This window comes from Onychomys torridus, chromosome 2 (genome assembly GCF_903995425.1).
Source record: "Onychomys torridus chromosome 2, mOncTor1.1, whole genome shotgun sequence".
NCBI lineage: Eukaryota > Metazoa > Chordata > Mammalia > Rodentia > Cricetidae > Onychomys > Onychomys torridus.
Genome location: NC_050444.1, coordinates 135059925 through 135080974, shown reverse-complemented (window position 1 = coordinate 135080974; position 21050 = coordinate 135059925). Strand labels below are relative to the sequence as shown.

At 39.0% G+C, this 21050-nt stretch overlaps 1 protein-coding gene across 3 annotated transcripts in view; it reads right to left on the bottom strand.

Annotated features, from left to right (window-relative positions):
• The window catches only part of Scmh1 (Scm polycomb group protein homolog 1), a 156342-nt gene that overhangs the window by 115459 nt on the left and 19833 nt on the right, over positions 1-21050 (bottom strand). Inside the window, exon 2 of one of the 3 annotated variants that reach the window (XM_036178154.1) lies at positions 3539-3619. The exons of the other annotated variants lie outside the window; for them this stretch is intronic. The gene's annotated coding sequence lies outside the window, so the exon portion shown is untranslated. The remainder of the gene's footprint in view (positions 1-3538; positions 3620-21050) is intronic. 3 annotated transcript variants of the gene reach the window in all.

Here is a 21050-nt window from a genome sequence, read left to right as displayed (position 1 = left end):
GGAAAGAAGGATATTCCCTTAGAAAATGAACCTGGAAAACAAAGATGCATCAAGCATACTTCTGAAAACCCACTACGAAAAGATAACCTCCTTGGTTTTGGATAAAACGTAATTCCATGCAAGTATAGACGGAGCTCAAAATGTAAAAGCTGGAAATAAAACACAATTGATGACTACTTCCATTAGCTGGTATTCTTAGTGCCTCTCAGTTGATTCTCTGTCTCCAGAGCCTCTTAATTTACATACTTCATTTGGAGACAAATGTGAGATTAATATTCCTCTGGGAAGATGCTCCAGAAGGAAGGACAGCGAACCAGCCGATCCTGTCTCCCCTACACTTGCCAACAAGATGTGAGCCAATAAGAGGAAGCCTATCTTCCCCACTTGCTTTATAACACACCATGCATCTCTGTGTGTGCATACCAAGAGGAGACTCCCAGAGAACAGCAACATTTTCTTCAGCAAGCAAAGCCAGCTAGCTCATGGAAATGCTGGGAGGACATAACCCCCTTTGCCCTGTCAATGGGCCTAATAGACTTCAACATATACAAAGCTTACTTTTTCTAACAGCTTCCATAAGTGAGCCACAACAAAGAAGCTGATACTCCTTAGAGTTCTGGCTAATGCTTCTTGAACAGAAGTTTAGTGGTTCCCTTATTACCATGTCATACTTCCAGGAAGACAAATGTATACCTGATGTCATGAAATAAATAATGTTGCACAATTACCATCACCAACCTGGTTAGTACTTGGCTTTCTGCTTATTGAGCTGAAGTCTCAATATGCAGTCTATACTAGCTTAAAATGGGCAATCTTCTGAAGTATCTGAGATTTAGAGTATCACCATGTTCAGTCTCATTAGTACTTAGAATAAAGAAGACAGTCCTGTATGCTCTACTTTGTGTCAGTCACAATACAACAGAGATAGGTCCTTATGCTCAAATTAGATCTGTAACTCTGAATATGCTACAGGTACATAACTCTCATTTCAAAAAAAACAAGGAGAGAAAGCTTTTTTAAAAAAAATTTATATGTGTATGGATGCTTTGCCTATAATATGTCTGTGTACTACATGTGTGCATGGTACCTGTAGAGGCCAGAAGATGGCACTGGAGTTACAGATGGCTGTGAGCCACCATGTGGGTGCTGGGAATAGAATCTGGGTCTTCTTGAAAAGCAGTCTGTGCTCTTAAGCACTCAGCCATCTCTCCAGCTCAGGGTGTGAAACTATGGAAAGTTAGGAGGAAAAGAGTTGGGAGAAAGAGATGACCCATTTGTAAATATCTGGAGGCCTCTTACATAGAGGAGTAATGAGGTTTGCTCTTCTTGTTCAATATCACTTCAGGAGGAAAACTGCCAACTACAGAGGGAAAGTAATAGGTAGGAAGGTGTGACACATTACTTAGAAATTTTGGCAGTCAAAGGCATCTAAAAAAAAAAGATAAGCTCACTATAAAGAAAAGGATGAATTTGCCATTACAGAGGGTTCAAAAGCAGAAGCAAGATAATCTCTTGGTGAAAATTTTAAATCATTAGAAACAGAGGGGGACTGAACTTGTAACCTTTTTGTTTTGTTTTGTTTGTTTTTTTCAAGACAGGGTTTCTTCTGTGTAGTTTTGGTGCCTGTCCTGGATCTCTCTTGAGACCAGGCTGGACTGGAACTCACAGAGACCCAACTGACTCTGCCTCCTGAGTGCTGGGATTAAAGGCGTGTGCAACCATGGCTCGCTGAATTTGTAGCCTTTAAAGTCCTTTCCAAATCTGATATTTCGAATCTAAGTCCTGGTTTTAACTTATGCAATAATTTACAAAGTTTTGTACATATATGTATGTGTACAGATGATCTGTGATTGATTGTGGTTTGACTTAGGATTTTTCAGTTTTACAATGGTGCAAAGGGTACCTGTCTTGGTTACTTTTCCGTTATCATGATTAAACATCATGGCCAAAGTTATACAAGAAAGAATATTTGGAGCTTACAGTTTCAGAGAGTTAGAGTCCATAACCATCATGGTGAGGAATGTAGCAGCAGGCATGCAAGCATGGCACTGGAGCAGTAGCTGAAAGCTACTATCTTAAGATACAACCAGGAGGTAGAGAGACCTTCAAAGCCATCCCCCAGTGATACAACTCCTCCAACAAGGCCACACCTCTGAATCCTTCCCAAACAGTTCTACCAACTGAGAACAAGTATCAAGCATATGATCCTATGGGGGCCGTTCTCATTCAGACCACCACAGCACCCAATGCAATCATTCTGTTTTGCACTTGCAGTATAGTATTCAACAAATAACATGAGAGATTCAACTTTATTGCAATTTAGGTTTTATGTTAGATGACTTTATCTAACTGTTGGTTAAATGTAAAGTGTTCTATGTATATCTAAAGTAGGCAAGGTTAAGCTATGTGTTTGGTAGGCTAGGTGTACTTAAATATATTTTTGACTAAAGATTTTCAACTTGAAATCAGTTTTTTGGGGGATGTTGAGAACATGTGTTTATATTTACTTATGCATATTAACTATGCACACACACAATATCAACTCTCTCAAATAGCTTACTGAAGTATGACACAGAGGCAGAAAACTTGGCAGCAGCACAAACAACAGCACCAGTGGAGCTGCAGACACAGAGGCTATGGAAGCAGTTGCGGAGGCAGCAGCATCTTTGCTTCCTGCTCATTCATCTCTCGTTTACTGGCACTTTATACACGTTGTCATGGGTCCATTAAGGTTTATCACACTGAGTCTCAGGAATAACAGTATCAGGACCCAGCTCAATTATTTACCCTTTATCTACCACAATATAACTTGGTAAGTAGTTTAAAAAAAAATAGTGGAAAATGCAGCCTACTTTGCTCTACATACTATGCATAGTACTGAAGAAATAAGTGTAAATATAGTTTTCATTAAGAAATGAAGTGTATCCTGAGACACCAACAAATTAATTTGCAAAAGATACGAAAATGGTGGTATACTGTTTATGGAGGATTTCAACATCATCTCATAGACTGTGTTATTTTTTTATCTGATAGGCATTTTATGTTCATATCTGATTTGTTGATGATATTTTACAACTACAAAGAGTACTAACGATTTTATAAACTTTAAATGTGCTTTTCCAAATGTCCATAAAGCTGGAAAAATATTCACTTAATCATGTTGACTATTATTTACAATGTATTGGGAATGGTAAGATTTAGAGGCAAAAGTATCTGAGACTAAGCCCTGCAACTTAGAGTTGTAAGATTCTGAGAAAGTCTCTTAATCCATCATTGTCATAACACAAGGTTAACAAATACTATTCACTTCATGAAATTATTGTGAGGAGTATAGGAGATAATTTATAAAGTGGAAAGTGGAAAGTACTTTATAAACTATAAATAACTATGTAGTTGGTTAATAGGATTTGTTAAAGCTACAGAATGAGCTGGCAAGAAGGGGTATTTTTTTATTTAGTCTGTTTTTATAACACAAAACATTTATACATAGCTAAACAGAGGATAAGTCTATATTCATACTATATCTACAGACGCTGACCTTTTCAAGGATCTGGTATTGCATAGCACCATCAGTTATATCAAATAGGAAATCATTCTTCCTTAGAAAGTTGTGAGGAATCTGAAAGCAAAAACATATAGATAGAGACAAGCAGAAAAGTGAACTAATGGAGATCAAAAGAGACTTGTGGTAAAATCAGGGTACCCAGACAGACCTTCCCAAGAACAACAATTTGGTTAGGATTCCAGTTTCTAGGATTCTCCCCTTAGTTGTATGGACTCTAAATACCAATTCTGTTAAAAACAAAACAGACTCTATGAGCAAAGCTATAGGTTTGTCCACAACAATCACAAGAAAAATAGGATGCTACTTTATTTGTGGTTAAAAAATGCCAATCCTAAAATTTTCAATGGCATATGACCAGGGCTGTTCAATTTAACAACGCATCTATGCCGAAATCCATATGAGAAGCAGAAGCATTCTTGGACAGAGTAGAATGAGTTGAGACAGTGACAAAGCTGTCCTGTAAAATGTTACATAGTAGGATCTGTAGGTATATGCATAAAATACATTTTAAAAAATATTTTTAAATGTTAGTAATATTTTCAGTTTGATGAGCTGTGTATTATCTGCTGAAACAGTTCAGCTCTTTTGTTGTAGTAAGAAAGAAGCCACAGGATGCACAGAAATTAATGGGCATGGTTGTGTTCCGATATTTTAACAACAACAACAAAAACAAAAAAACAAAAAAAGAGGCAACAGCCCATATAACTATGAATGCAAAATTCATCAACAAAACAATAGTAAACAAAATTCAGCAACAGGGTCTGAGGATTATTACATACAAGTATCAGAAAAAAATTATTTCCAGAATGCAAAGATGGTTCACCATATGAAAACACATCAATGCAATGCATGTCATAAATAGAAAAAAAAAATTTTTTTCCTGAGACAGGGTTTCTCCATGTAGTTTTGGTGCCTGTCCTGGATCTCACTCTATAGACCAGGCTGGACTTGAACTCACAAAGATCTGCCTGGCTCTGCCTCCCGAGTGCTGGGATTAAAGGAGTACGCCATCACTGCCCATCAGAAAAATGTTTTTAAAAGGCAAAAACTTGTAAATCTCAATTGACGTTTAAAAAGTATTTGATAAAAATCAATACTTTCATAATAACACACTCAACAAACTATGAATGTACTTAACACAATAAACATTTTACATGAAAAACTCATAGTTAATAGTATAAACAATAGGAAAGGACTGAAAACTTTTTCCTTAAAAATAAGGAACAAGACATCTCTCATAAACCAATTCTGGATTACTTAAAATACTTATATAATATTAAATTGCATAGGAATGTGATGCAAATAGTTGTTACTTTATACTACCTAGGGAATAGTAAGAGAAAAGTTTATATATCACATCAGTACAGGTGTAGTTTAAGAAAAATTTTAATCTATGACTGGCTGGCTGCAACAGATATATAGTCCTCATATGTGGAGCCCACAATAAATGGCTGACTGTGCTGAAGTTCTATCCAGATCAATTAGGTATGAAAAAGTAATTAAAGGCATCAAGATTTGAAAGAAAGCAGCAAAATAATCTCTGCAGCTAACAGAGTCTCTTACACAGAAAACCTTAATAAGTGTACACACACACACACACATACACACACACACACACACACACACACACACACACACACACACATTGCTAGAGTTAATAAACTAAGCATAGTTGTAGGATATAAATGATGAACAATCTGAAAAGGAGATTAATATGAAAAATACATAGGAATTTTTTTAATCAAAGAAAGACTTACATACTAAAAATTATCACACTCCCAAAATATATTAAAGGTAATAAATAAAATCAATCAGTCAATAAAAAGATAACCCATGTTCATAAGTTCTAAGACTAGTATTGTTATGATACTACTCAAAGGCATAAACAGAGTCAAAACACAATTCCTATCAAAACATCATTTTTTTTCCTTTTCATAAAGATAGGGAAAATGGTTTAAAAATTTACATGGATTCCCAATTTTCTAAGGAAGCACCATACTGATTTCCAAAGTGGCTGTACAACCTTGCATTCCCACCAGCAGTGGAGGAGAGTTCCCCTTGCTCCACATCCTCTCCAGCATGAGCTGTCTTCTGGGTTTTTGATCTTAGCCATTCTGACAGGTGTAAGGTGGTATCTCAGAGTCATTTTGATTTGCATTTCCCAGATAATTGGGGATGTTGAGCAATTCCTTAAATGTCTTTCAGTCATTTGAACTTCCTCTGTTGAGAATTCTCTGTTTAGTTCTATAGCCCATTTCTTAATTGGACTGTTGGACTTTTGATGTCTAATTTCTGGAGTTCTTTATATATTCTGGATATCAGCCTTCTGTCAGATGGGTTGGTGAAGACCTTTTCCCATTCTGTAGGCTGTTGCTTTGTCTTGTCGACCGTGTCCTTTGCTCTACAAAAGCTTCTCAGTTTCAACAGGTCCCATTGATTGATTGTTTCTCTCAGTGTCTGTGCTACTGGTGTTATATTTAGAAAGTGATCTCTGGTGCCAATGCATTCAAGACTACTTCCTACTTTCTATTCTATCAGTTCAGAGTAACTGGATTTATGTTGAGGTATTTGATCCACTTGGACTTAAGTTTTGTGCACGGTGACAGATATGGATCTATTTGCAGCCTTCTACATGTTGACAACCAGTTATGCCAGCACCATTTGTTGAAGATGCTTTCTTTTTTCCATTGTATATTTTTGGCTTCTTTGTCAAAAATTATATGTTCATAGGTGTGCAGGTTAATGTCAGGGTCTTCAATTCGATTCCATTGGTCCACATGTTGGTTTTTATGCCAGTACCAAGCTGTTTTTATTACAGTAGCTCTATAGTAGAGTTTAGAAAACTGGGAATCCAACTCCCCCAAGACCCAGCTGTAGCACTCTTGGGCATATACCCAAGGAATGCTCAATCATTCCACAAGGACATTTGCTCAGCTATGTTCATATCAGCATTGTGTGTAATAGCCAGAACCTGGAAACAACCTAGATGCCCTTCAACTGAAGAATGGATAAAGAAAATATAGTACATATACACAATGGAGTACTACTCAGCAGAGAAAAACAATGACATCATGAGGTTTGCAGGCAAATGGATGGATCTAGAAAAAAATCATCCTGAGTGAGGTAACCCAGACTCAGAAGGATGAACATGGTATGTACTCACTCATAGGAGGATACTAGATGTAAAACAAAGATGACTAGACTGCTACACAACTCCAGGGAGGCTACCTAGAAAATGGGACCCTAGGAAAGACACAGGGATCGCCCAATGACAGAGAAATGGATGAGATCTACATGAACAACCTGGACGACAGAAGGAGTAATGAAAGGCAAGGTTCAAGGGAAAGAAACCTTAGGGGAGCAGGAGATCCCAGCTGGATCAAGAACAGAAAGGGAGAACAAGGAATAACAGACCATGATAAATGATGACCACATGAGAACAGGAAGAGGCAGAGTGCTGGAGAGGTTCCCAGAAATCCACAATGATACATCCTCTGTAGACTGCTAGCAATGGTCAAGAGAAAGCCTGATCTGACCTAGTCTGGTGATTAGATGGCCAAACACCCCAACGGTCGTCCTGGAACTCTCATCGAATAACTGATGGAAGTGGATGCATAGATCCTCAGCCAGGCCCCAGGTGGAGCTCCAGGAGTCCAATTGTCAAGAAAGAGGAGGGACTGAAAGAGTGTGAATTGTTGAGACCAAGATTGGAAAAGCACAGGGACAAATAGCCAAACGAATGAAAGCACATGAATTATGAACTAAAGGCTGTGGAGCCCCCACCTGGAGCAGGCCCTCTGGATAAGTGAGACAACTGAATAGCTTGAACTGTTTGGTAGGCACCCAGTCAGTGGGACCCGGACCTGTCCTTAGTGCATGAGCTGGCTGTTTGGAACCTTGGGCTTACACAGGGACATTTTGCTCAGCCTGGAAGGAGGGGACTGGACCTGCCTGTACTGAATTCACCAGGTTGAATTGAATCCCTAGGGGAGCCTTGGCCCTGGAGGAGATGGGAATGGAGGGGAGGGGCTGGGAGGAAGGTGGGGGCAGGGGCGGGAGGGGGGAGGACAGGGGAACCCATGGCTGATGTGTAAAATTAAAACACAAATAAAATAAATTTTAAAAAAGGAGAAAAAATTTACATGGAAGTGCTAGAGAGATAGTTCAGTAAAGTGCTTGTCATATACATATGAAAATCTGAGTTCAAACCCTAGAACCCACATAAAAAGCCAGGAACTGTAATGGCATGTGTCTGTAATCCCAATGCTGAGAAGGCAGAGACTAGAGGATTTCTGAGGCTTGCTAGCCAGACAGTCTAGCTCAGTTGGTGAGCTCCAGGTTCAGTGAGAGAACCTGTCTCAAAAAACAAGATGGAGAGCAACTGAGGAAGACACTCATTGTCCACCTCTGGCCTTCACACACACTGGCACAGATATAAACAAACACAGATGGGTATCTTCAAATGTATCTAGTGGAGGAAAGGAGTGAATGATGAATATGCACATATGAAATTCTCAAAGAATAAATATATATTTATTTTTAATTCATATGAAATCTTAAAAGAATCCCAAGCAGTTCAAAGAATATTTGGAAAAAAAAAAGAAAGAACAAGGTTAGAAGTTTAAACTTCCTGATTCCAAAAAGCAGTAATCAGCAAAGCTATAAGCATCCAAACCAGTATAGTATTAGTATAAAGTCAAACACACAGATACATGGAAGAAAAAATCTCAGAGATAAACCCTGACATGACCCATAGATTTTTGAAAAAGCTGTCAAAACCACTTAATGGCAAAAGGGCACTCTTTTAAAAACAACAGTGGGGAAACTAGATATCTACATGCCATAATAGTGAAACTGAACTTAACACACACACACACACACACACACACACACACACACACACACACGCACAGCACTCAAATCATTAAGCATTAAAACTATAAAACTGTTAGGAGAAAACATAAGGGAAAAGTCCTTATTACATTTAACTTGTCAGTGTTTTTTAAATATGACACTACAAGGACCAAAATGGGGCTGGAGAGATGGCTCAGTGGTCCAGAGCACTTACTACTCTTGCAGAGGACCTGAATTTGGCTCCCAGAATCCATATGGTAGCTCACAACCACCTGTAATTTCAGTTCCAGAGAATCTGATGCCCTCTTCTGACTTCTGTGGGCACCTCCACACACATGATGCACATAAAAATAAGTAAATATTTTAAGCAAACTTAAAAATAATTAATAAAAATGCACTTTTCATATTAAGTCTTCAAAACCTAGCATGTGGTTATAAGTGTAATTCATATCCATTTAAATGAGAAGTTTACATCAGAAAATCATGATCTGTATTTCAGGTTTTTTAAGTTTATAGTTGAAGAAACATCTCACATACTCAAGTTGTTCAAAACATACTTAAATTTTTCTAAAAACTTAAATGAACACTAGCTTCTGATTTAAAGTTACATTAAGTTTAAAAAACAGTAGTTCAAGTCACACCCAACTGCACAGCTTATGGGACAAAAGTTTGAAAGGATAAATATTAATAACAGACATCTATTAAGTGCATATCATGTGCCAAACTTTCTCTAAACATTTCACATGTATGAAAATGTTCAATTCTCCCTATTCTATAAGACAAATGCAATTATTTTCACAGGAGTAATGAGGAGGCCATTGCAAAAAGAGGTCTGAAAATTCGTTCAAGTTAACACATTTAGTTAATGGTGCATTTACTCACAAGCAATAGAATCTGGCCAAATTTCTTACCTTTAAGGTTTGTTTGTTTTTAAAGAAAACTAGAATACTTCATTTTACTTAGCAGAGAATGCAATCTTGTATACATGCTTTAGTTAGAGGTTCTCAGTATTGACCATTTTATAATCTTGGCTTGATTATATATTAAAGTAAATTTGACCATATCATTCTCTGCTGTAATGTACATATATGTGTACATGTATTTCTACTCTTATTTGAAATATTTTGTATATTGATAAAATGTAAATTTATATCTGTCATACTGTATTATGTTCTACCTCTGTTTAGGATATTTTGTATATTGATATATATTTAGGATATAGTGCACATTGCACTATACATTCCTACCTCTGTTAAAGGTATCTTGTGTACTGTCACAATTTTGAAGTTATCGTCTTTTGGCCGTATATTTGCTTACAGACTGTTTACCTTGTTTACATGAAGCCTTAGTCCTTAGGTTATTCAGGTAGATAAGACTTATAGTCACCTATGCTTGTCATCTCTATAATTATGTTAGTTAGGTTATCCAGATTTACAGATATATAGGTTGGATGGACAGATAATCTTCAAACATTTCATGGACCTAGAGAATATGACATTTAAATAACTTAGAATTCTTTTGCCTTGAGACACAATTGCTCCTGGCAGCACCAATTTGATCCCGAGAGAATGTTGGGCTTACAGCATACAGGACATCCCATAGCAATTCTCATTTAAAATCTTTCAAAGGCTGCAAGTACCTTCCCATGGTCTACAAAGTACCATGTGATCTGGCCCTGAGCTACCTCTCTTCTACCCATCCCCTAGCTCTCATATTCACTCTAAGCTCCAGCCATGAGTGTCTTCTCAGCCTCAATCAGAGGCTGAGAATCTCTGAATTCCCTGACTATTTCATCCGTCTATTCACTAAGTTGGCTAACTTTTTATTTTTCCAGATCTGTCTAAATGTAAGGCCTCAGAGAAACCTCTGATCTCTCACTCAAAAGCTGTCACTCAAACCTCTACTATGTTATTCTTTAGTTATCTGCATAGTAATTAGCACCATTAAATATTTTCTACATCTATTTATTTGTCTCACCTAACACAGCCTTGTCTTTATTATTTATTCGGCCCTAGCTCTCAACACCTGGAATATGCTTAGCATAGAGGAGACAGTATTTATGAATTAAATGAAATTATGCCAATAACTGAGAAAAATAGCACAAATTTTTTTTAAAAATAGGATAAGAAAGAACACAGTAATTACACTTCAATTCTTAAAATATTTTACTTGGAAGGATTGTAATTAGAACCCATGAGTAGATTTCTAAGAGAAAATAGTTAATGAAAACCTCCTAAAATTAAACAAAAAGTAAGCTGAATAATATCTACCTGCAAGTCATTGAAACTTGATAGGATCATTATTTAAAGGTACCTTCATGATGGAAAGAACTGAGTAATACAATCATCATGATTATAATTCACCTTTATAAGAACTTCTGAATAGTTTTCAAAACTTGTTAAGGAAATCTACATGACACAAGGCAAATTCTAATTGATTAAAAGTCATTTAAAAGCCATGCATTGAAATGATGAAAAATTTTAAAAATATATTACACAGCTGCTTAGCACTAAAAATAGGGAAACATCAAACTTTGAACAATTTTTGTAATATGAAACACAAACAGATATTTGGAGAAAACCAATCAGAGCCGAGTTCTCCAAACAAACACAGAAAAACAAAACCAAACCTGTTTATTACTTGGATACAATAAAAGGTCTAGTTTTCCTGAGGATAGAGGATGGGAAGAACTAAGATTCCAAACTCCATCCAACACCTCACTCTGCATAGAAGTTCTAGCTGCAGAGCTGGTTATGAGGCTATTAGGTCCAAATTGTGCACTACTGATTTTATATTTTTAAAGATTTATTTATTTATTTATTATGTATACAGAAGAGGGTGCCAGACCTCATTACAGATGGTTGTGAGCCACCATGTGGGTGCTGGGAATTGAACCCAGGACCTTTGGAAGAGCAGTTGGTGCTCTTAACCTGTGAGCCATCTCTCCAGCCCCTTATTTTATTAATTTTAAAAGTTCTTTAAAGGGGGAGAAGGCAAAGACTAGAATTTCAAACTCCTCTTCTAAATGTGACATCCTAAAAAGACCAGCTAAAAGTGTTCTACAGAAAGTACAATCATTTCAGTACACAGGACTCCCCTCCCCAACAAAACAAAACATCAACAAAAACAGGGTTTCTCTGTGTACCATTGGCCATCCTAGAACTTGCTCTGTAGCCCAGACTGGCCTTGAACTCAGAGATCTGCCAGCCTCTGCCTCCCAAGTTCTGGGATTAAAGGTGAGCACCACCACCACCCAGCTCCAAACTTTTTAAGCTGAAAGAATGAGAGAACACAACAGAAGCCACTGTCATCTTTCCCATTCTCCATCTCAAAGCTAGTCATAAAACCTGAGAAAGGTTTTCCCACTTTCCCTCAACACAAGTCTTAACACTCTCACAGTACAAGGTTCTTCCTATACCAGAGGTTAAGTGGCCAAAGAGATGCCAGGACAAATCTGAACAGACTGTCTGAGCCTAGTTGCTGAACCTGTAGGTCATGACCATTATATCACACCCCTTTCGTTCAATTTTATTTCTCTCTGACTACTTTACGAAACCTGGCATAAAAATACACAAACTGTTATGTATCACTTCTTTACAAAGGCTCAGATGTCATCATAAAACTTATAGAAGTTAAATAAATGCTTTTCTCTTGTTACTATGTCTTTCATTATGTAGAGGCTCAGATAACTTAACCAAATTATTTTAAAATCAATATTTTGCCTGACCATGCTGGAGATCAAAATACAAACTTAGATGTAAAACCATGAACTCTTAAATCATCTCCATCATTTACTTTTTGGTGCTTTGGTTACGAGGCCAACGTTAGCGGCTGAGCCATTTCTCCGGCCCATTTGTCGCTTCTTTTTAAAAGGCGTCAACAAAGTTACTATCTCAGCTATCCTTGGAGAGGCACTTTAAATAATGAGAATAATAAATACATTTACAAAACCGAACTATATAAATATATCATCCAGTTTTAAAATCTTGTATAATTTTCAGTCATCTGACTCACGTTTGTATTAGTTATTTGTATATTTGTACACATCAAACTTAAAGTTTTGCTTCAGGATACTTCCCCAGCTCTTCTCTTTTTTTCCATCCTCCAAGTTGTTCTAAAAGATTTACAACACTTTGACTCATCTGCTAAAGACTGAAATCAACTTGCTAACTTACAACTTATCCTTTACAATTTAACTGAAAAATTGGTGAAACAGCCTTCCTGACTTTCCCCTTGGTAAACAATTCATATTGGGTTCAAACTTAGAACATTTAAATCATATTATAATTCTCTCTTTCTCTCTATCTCTCTTTCTCTCTGTCACACACACACACACACACACACACACACACACACACACACACAAATGTTAAATTTTTAAAGTAAAATTTAAAATACACTCTTACTAAGCTAGAAAGCACACAGTACTAAAACAGCATTTGGATTCTGCAAAGTATGTGTTTCAAAGGGAATAAAACAGAAACCTCAAACCTTTTAACTAAATTGTGCACAACAATGGCAGTTGCCCTGAAGGTCCCTGTTAGCCACTCTGTACCCCAGCTGGCATCTAGAAGGTTCATTACTTTCATATTACTACTGTGGCAATTTATTAATGTGCTCAATACAAATAAAACAAATTGAAATGACAGTCCTGGAAACCAATGTTTCTTATCACTAGAGCTTTCTCTCACTAGTAGTACCATGGATAAGTCTTCTTAATGCAAAACAAACTTTATATGTGTTTGTACTAAAACACTGATGTTAGTACTAAAAAGAATAAAACACATACATACATAATACACACACACACACACACACACACACACACACACACACACACACACAACTATATAGGTCCTCATGAAAATAGACAAAGGAACCAGGCAGGCATAGAAGCACATGCCTGTCACCCTAGGGCTCAGGAAGCTGAAAGCCCTCTAAACAGACAGCTACTTGGTACCCACTGCTTTGCACTGCTGAATACAGTACCCCAGGTAACAATCCTATTTGTTTTCCCAGAGCTGCTATACTCTACAGCAACTATAGAGTATATCGTGCCACTGAGGCTGATGTCTAAGGTCAAGCTGTTGACAGGCCTGTGTACTTTCTAAAGCCTACAGGTGAAGAGCCTTCCTTACCTTTCAGCTCTAGCAGCCCTAGGAAACTAATAATGGTCTTTGTACCTAAAATGGAAGGCTGCTCTAACAAACAGTTAAAAATGAGGACTTGGTCCTGAAATTAAGTTATGAGAAGGAGTTAGAAGAAGTTTAAGGTACTCAATAGAAAACACCTTGACTTGATGGGACAGGTGGTTAAAAAAATGTGAGCACAAGGTCTGGTGGGACCTTGGAAGAAAATAAAGTACAAGTTCATTGGACATCTTTGAGAAATCTGTTATAATAAAGTGACAGAATACTTTGAATTGTGTTTAGCAGCTGGGTTTTTCTAGAAAGTAAACGTGATTAACTGGAATGCTTATTTTATATTACTAATTAAAATGTGAAAGGGCCTGAAGGTCTTCTTGGTGCTTGAAATGTAGAAGACAAATTGAGAGGGCTGTAGCCAGCAGAACTCAATGGATCGCTGCCCAGGCAGTTGGGCACTATTATGATCTCTTTGTGATGAGGCAGCATGGTCTTGCCCAAGGCCATGACACTCTAATCGGGAGACCCACATATGAGCCTGGGGCATCAACCCCAGGCTCCAAGAAGAAAACACTGGCCCACCTGGCACTTTACGGCTCCAAGCAGATGGGCATTACTATGGTGAATAAATTTATGGAGTGGTATGGGTATGGGAGGAGAGAGACAAAATGGTTCATGTCCTGTGGGTAGAGGCATATCTGAAGAGAGGGGAAAGAGATGAGGAGTGGGCTGAGGTGGGTGACTTCATTGCCACTGAGGTGATGTCTGAGCCTGGGCTGCTGCTAGGGCCCATGTCTGGCTACAGGCTCTGATGCAGTTGCGGTCTCTGTAGGTATCAGTGGCTCCTCAATAGGACTGTACAAAGTTAGCCCCACTCGTCACTGACTGTAACACTAGGAAGAACTGGTCCTGCTCCTCACTGGCTGAAGCACTCAGTGAGAGGATCCTGCACCTCTTCTGGGCTCTACAATAGAGCTGACCCTGTTCACAGGGGCATAGGCAAATGGCCCTAAGGGGATGAGAATGGGAGAGCAAGTCACACCCTCTCATATGCCATGTAGTGGCATGGGTGAGGGAAAGAGATTCCATCCTCCCTTTGTCCCTTGCCACTTGCAGCAGGTGGGAGACCTGACCCACCCCCTCATAAGGTGCAGCACTCAGGAGAGCAGGTCCTGTACCTTATCTGGGCAGCACAATAGGACCAATCCTGTTGGCAGAGGTGTAGATGAACCAGCCCCAGAGTTGTGAACATGGAAGACCCTGTCCCTACTACTCATCTGTCCGTGGCATGGGCGGGGATAGATCTCCCCACCACTACCTATCAATGCTTGAGGCAGGTGGGAGAGCTGGCTCTGAGGTCATAAGAGCAGGGGAGCTGTCTTTGCCCCTCATCAGCTACAGCTCTGGTAAAGTGATCTACACTGGGCAACACAGAGAGTTGGCCCTGAGGATGCAGGTGTAGGAGAATGGACCCTGAGGTCCAAGCAGGAGAACTGGCCACACCCTTTGCTCATAGCTGCAAGGGGTGAACTAGCCAGGGCAATGCTGGAGAGCCCACCCTGGTGGCAAAAACAGGTGAGAGCTGGTGGGCTGACCAACCCTGCAACTACCCAATCCTAGAACCAGGACTATGTGTTGGTCCAACCCAACACCCACCCCATCTGTGACCTGCTGGAGCATGGGGTTAGGGGATGGTCAGTCCTGTGGACCCAGGGCTGCAGGATCTTCACAACACAGGGCAGCAACAGGATGTCCAAGAAGAGTCCCAGTGAGGACCCAGCATTGATAGTGCAGCAGAGACCAGGGGCCTTGAACCAAACCAGTAATTCTTTCCAATAGACGCCTAGATGTAAAAATACATGGATGAAGGGGTTTCCTGCATGACTCACTGTGTACACTGCAGCTTCCATGACGAGATTTTCCCTTTTTCATTCTTTCTTTTTTTCCCCCTTTTCTCTTAAATTTTATTTTGATTTAGTTTGGAGTGGGGCAGGAAATGGGTGGGATCAGGAGGCATGATGTAAAAGATACAAAGAATAAATAAATATAAAAAAACTGAGAAAACAGTAAGCAAAAAGAAACTTGGAAAATTCTGTGTTCACACAGACAGTATATTCTGGGGTGGGGGGAGGCAAAAAATAAGGCTGGACAATCATTTGTGTGTGATTCAAGCATCTCAGCAAAAGCCAGGTACAGGAATATATTACATAGGAAAAATAGATGGAAAAATCTCTTGTCAGATGGCTTGGGTACTTAGTACACAGCATGGAAAGGCTGACATGGATCTGAGAATTTCACACCAGCAGAAATACCTCCAGACCAGACCAAAGGGACAAAAGAGAACACTATAAAGGTATATATATTCTAAAGGCAGGCACAGAACAGAGGCATAGGGTAATGACATCTTCTTGGGGTAAAAGGATAGGGCTATCTTAGCAACTCAGTAGATACAATTTAACCATAAAGGACTATTCTCATATCTTGGAATCGAATAAAATGTCTCCTGAAGAATTGTGAACTTACTCTAGACCAGTGATATTTTTATCCCCGGGTCCTGGGGATTTATCCTAGTGCCTTGAGTATATTCTATGTAAGTGCTCTATCACTGAGCAATATACTCCAGGTCCTAAACCAGTGGCTCTTTTATTCTTACAGAAATTTCTCCCTTTTTTATGGAACTCTTTCTCCTGTGACTGCCCTATCACTGTATCTTGGAAGCAGATAACTTGCCTTCTAGTCTTTACACACAGAGTCAATTCTGTCTCAGGATGGGCCATATCTAGGGGCTTACTCATGCCTGATTCATGTAATTTTATTTAGGAAAGATCCTGTCTCGAAAACAAAAACAAAAAAGATGGAGGAGAATAGACAGTTCCTGAGAAACAACACCTAAAAATACATTCTTTTCTTTCTTTTATTTTTTTTTAAGCCAATAGAAAGTCTTTATTAGCCGGCTGGCAACTATTGGTGAATTTTTTTAAATCAATTCAATCTTTTATTTTGTCATGGAACTATGCATATGGCTTCAGATTCCAGATAATAGCTGGGTACCCCAGGTCAAATCTCTTTGAATTGGAAAATTCTGAGTCCTTAATAATTGTACACAATAAAAATATCTTATATTCATGTGGGGCTTAGAGAGTGTTTAAGAAATGGCACCCACAAACCATTGGTCCAGAAGCACCTCTCTCTTACACAAAGGGCTCATCACACCAACTCTCTGCTATATCCCTTGTTCAAAGACAGAACTCAGTCTTCTCCAGCAGTTCCTCACAATTATTACTTTTCAAATTCAATGTAACTTTCTACACCAGGAGTCTTTTCTTATACAGTATCTTGCCTATAAAATATGCTTTAACGTGCATCTCCCAGTGCATTTTACACAACATAGGAAAGAATATTACTCCCTGAACAATTCTATTATTCCTCCTCCTCAACACAGAGTCAAAAGCCAGTTATTCATTTTTTAGAAAGTTAGTCCCACGTATACAATAACTTAATTTTGTCCTGCCACCCTACCACAGGCTTCATCTGATCTTTGAAAATTGGATCCTGGTAGATTATTCTTTGATATCTCTAGTCTCTTTTTTAAAATTTGTTTTATAATTTAATTTAATTTTAAATATCAGTGACGGATTCCCCTGTCCTCCCTCCTCTAGCCCACCCCCATCCCCCCAGCCTACCTCCCATTCTCATCTCCTCCAGGGCAAGGACTCCCCTGGGGATTCAGCTCAGCCTGGTAGATTCAATGGAGGCAGGTCCAGTCCCCTCCTCCCTTCGCCCAGGCTGAGCAAAGTGTCCCTGCATAGGCCCCAGGTTCCAAACAGCCAGCTCATGCACTAAGGACAGGTCTCAGTCCCATTGCCTGGGGGCCTCCCAAACCTTTCAAGTTAATCAATTGTCTCACTTATCCAGAGGGCCTGATCCAGTTGGGGGCTCCTCAGCTATTGGTTCATAGTTCATGTGTTTCCACTAGTTGGCTATTTGTCCCTGTGCTTTTTCCAATCATGGTCTCAACAATTCTTGCTCATACAATCCCACCTCTTTCTCACAGATTGGACCCATCTGGGGCATGGGCGTGGATCTCTGCATCTGCTTCCATCAGTCATTGGATAAGAGAGAATTCTAGCCCAACAGTTAGGGTGTTTGGCAATCCGATCACCAGAGTAGATCAGTTCGGGCTTTCTCTCGACCATTGCCAGTAGTCTATTGTGGAGGTATCTTTGTGGATTTCTGGGGACCTCTCTAGCACTTTGCTTCTTCCTATTCCATGGGGTCTTCATTAATCATGGTCTCATTTTCCTCGTTCTCCCTCTCTGTTCTTGATCCAGCTGGGATCTCCCGCTCCCCTAAGCTCTCTTTCCCTCGACCATTGCCCTTCATTACCCGCCGCCCCCCACCACGTCCAGTTTGCTCATGTAGATCTCATCCATTTCTCTGTCATTGGGCAATCCATGTGTCTTTATTAGGGTCCCTGTTTTCTAGGTAGCCTCCCTGGAGTTATGAGTAGCAGTCTAGTCATCCTTTGTTTTACATCTAGTATACTCCTCTGAGTGAGTACATACCATCTTTGTCTTTCTAAGTCTGGGTTACCTCACTTGGGATGATTTTTTTCTAGATCTATCCATTTGCCTGCAAACCTCATGATGTCATTGTTTTTCTCTGCTGAGTAGTACTCCACTGTGTATATGTACCACATTTTATTTATCCATTCTCCAGTTGAAGGGCATCTAGGTTGTTTCCAGGTTCTGGCTATTACAAATAATGCTGCTATGAACATAACTGAGCATGTGTCCTTGTGGTATGATTGAGCATTTCTTGGGAATATGTCCAAGAGTGGTATAGCTGGGTCTTGGGGGAGATTAATTCCAAATTTTCTAAGAAAGAGCCATATTGATTTCCAAAGTGGTTGTACAAGCTTGCATTCCCACCAACAGTGGAGGAGAGTTCCCCTTGCTCCACATCCTCTCCAGTATAAGCTGTCTTCAGTGTTTTTTATCTTAGCCCTGAGGATACATTGTGATCTACACACAGACACATAGCATGTACATGCCTGTGTGTGCACACATACAATGTGGAGAAAAGAAACTCTACACAAGGTTGAGGAAACATAAATAAGTATAACTATTATGGGCTGTATATAAGTCAAGTCAACTGACATAACTTTCTTATTCTTCACAGAGGACAAATTTCATTATGAATAAATGCCACATTTTCTTTATTCATTCCTCCCTTGAAAGACACCATTGCCAGTATCTTGAAATGTTTTCTGTACTTTTTCCTCTAACAGTTTCAAAGTTTTAAGGCTTACATTAAGGTATTTTAACTAATTTGAAGTTGAGAAACAGGGATCTAGTTTCATCCATGTGTGGTTAGTTTTTTGTTTGTTTTTTTGAGGCAGAGTCTCACTATGTCACCATGGTTAAGCTGAAATTCTTGTTATGCTAAGTGAAATAAGATAGATATAGAAAGACACATATCATATGTTCTCTCTCATATACAGAATCTAGAGTTTTAAGAAGACATGAAAGCAGGAGGAGAACTGTCTGGGCAGAGGGAGGAGATTAGCACAAAAGGGGAGGGGATAATGGGGATGGAAATGATCAAAGTATGTGATAGACACATATGAAAATGTCATAACCAGTATATTATTTCCTACAATGAATGTATACTTTTTAAAAAGTAGATCTAGCATACAAGTCAGCTGTCTCAATTCTGGATATACACGGGAAAGAAATGTGATTAGTAGCCAGGCAGTGGTGGCTCATGCCTGTAATACCAGCACTAGGGAGGCAGAGGCAGGTGGATCTCTGTGAGTTCGAGGCCAGCCTGGTCTACAAATCGAGTTCCAAGACAGACTCCAAAGCTACAGAGAAACCCTGTCTTGAAAAAAAAACAAAAACAAAACAACAACAACAACAAAAAAGAAATGTGATTAGTAAGAGATACTTCCATGTCTATATTCACTGAGGTGCTATTTACAATAGCAAACACAGAGAATCAACCTAGGTGCCCATCAGATGAATGGGTAAAGAAAATATGGTATCTGGGCTGGCTAGATTTGTCAATTTTACATAAGCTAGAGTCACCTGGGAAGAGGGAACCTCAACTGAGAAACTGGCTCTATTAGATTTGGTCTGCGGGCAAGTCTGGAGTACATTTTCTTATTTAATGGTTAATGTGGAAGGCCCAGTCCACTATTGATGATGCTACTCTTGAACAAGTGGTCTTGAGTTGTGTAAGAAGGCAAGCTAGCCAGTGAGCAGTATTCCTCCATGGTTTCTGTTCTTACCTTCAGGTTCTGCCCTTGAGCTCCTGACCTTGCTTCCTCAAAGATGGGGCTGTTACCTATAAGCTGAGATAAATAAACCCTTTCCTCCCTAAGTTGCTTTTGATTAGTGTTTTATCACGGCAACAGAGAATCAAACCAGGAAAGTGTCTTATTTATCCATCCACCCGTGCATGAGAGTGTGTGTGTGTGTGTGTGTGTGTGTGTGTGTGTGTGTGTGTGAGAGAGAGAGAGAGAACATAGATACTTTCAAGCAATGAAAAAGAATGAAATCTGCAACAAAGTAGACGAAAGTAGAAGATACTGAGTGAAATAAGGCAGGCACAGGAAGACAAGCAGCACATGTTCTCTTTCATCTGTGGAAGGTTAAAAAAGTAAAAGGAAAGGGAAGGATGGTAGTCTTGACTATAGAAGAGTGGTTTCTAGAGGGTGAGGAAGGGCATCGGCTAGACAAAAAGAGGACTGGGCTGAAAATATCACACTGAACACATCAATGTGTACAATCAATGCATGCTACTAAATAAAATAAAGGCAATTATTTTACATTTACATCTCAAAATAAATATATTCAAAACTTTCACTGAATTTAAAAAGAAGTTGTGCTGATTTAATTTTACCTTATCTTTCATTTCAATCATTCATTCATTCATTCATTCATTCATTCTAGAAATCAAACTCAGGGCCTCATATATACTAAGCATTAGGCTATACAGTCCCTATAAATTAAACAAGTGAAATAAAGTAATAGTAGAAAAAACAAAGATAAAACATTTCAAAAATTCAAACTAACAGTTCTCAAGAAGTCAGCGTAACAACAACTGAGTATCAAGGTCAACATAAAAAAAAAATCCCTACCCACTGGCTCAACAGTATGATTTGCCCATGCTCAACACATACTTGCTTGGTTATTAATTAAAGGTGCTTAAAGTCAGCTGCAGGTGCGATGGAAATCTGAATTCAGAGTTGGAGGATTTGGAGAATGGGTTCTTGAACAAGAAAGAAACAAGAGGGAAGCAGAGGCAGATGGATCTCAGTGAGTTCAAGGCCAGCCTGGTCTACAAAGTGAGTTCCAGGTCAGGCAGGGCTGTTAAACTGAGAAACTATGTCTCAAAAACCAAAAGAAAAACAAACAAAAAAAGAATTTAATATCAAGAAACAAGATAATTTCTAGCTCTATAGATACTTGTTTAGCAATAGT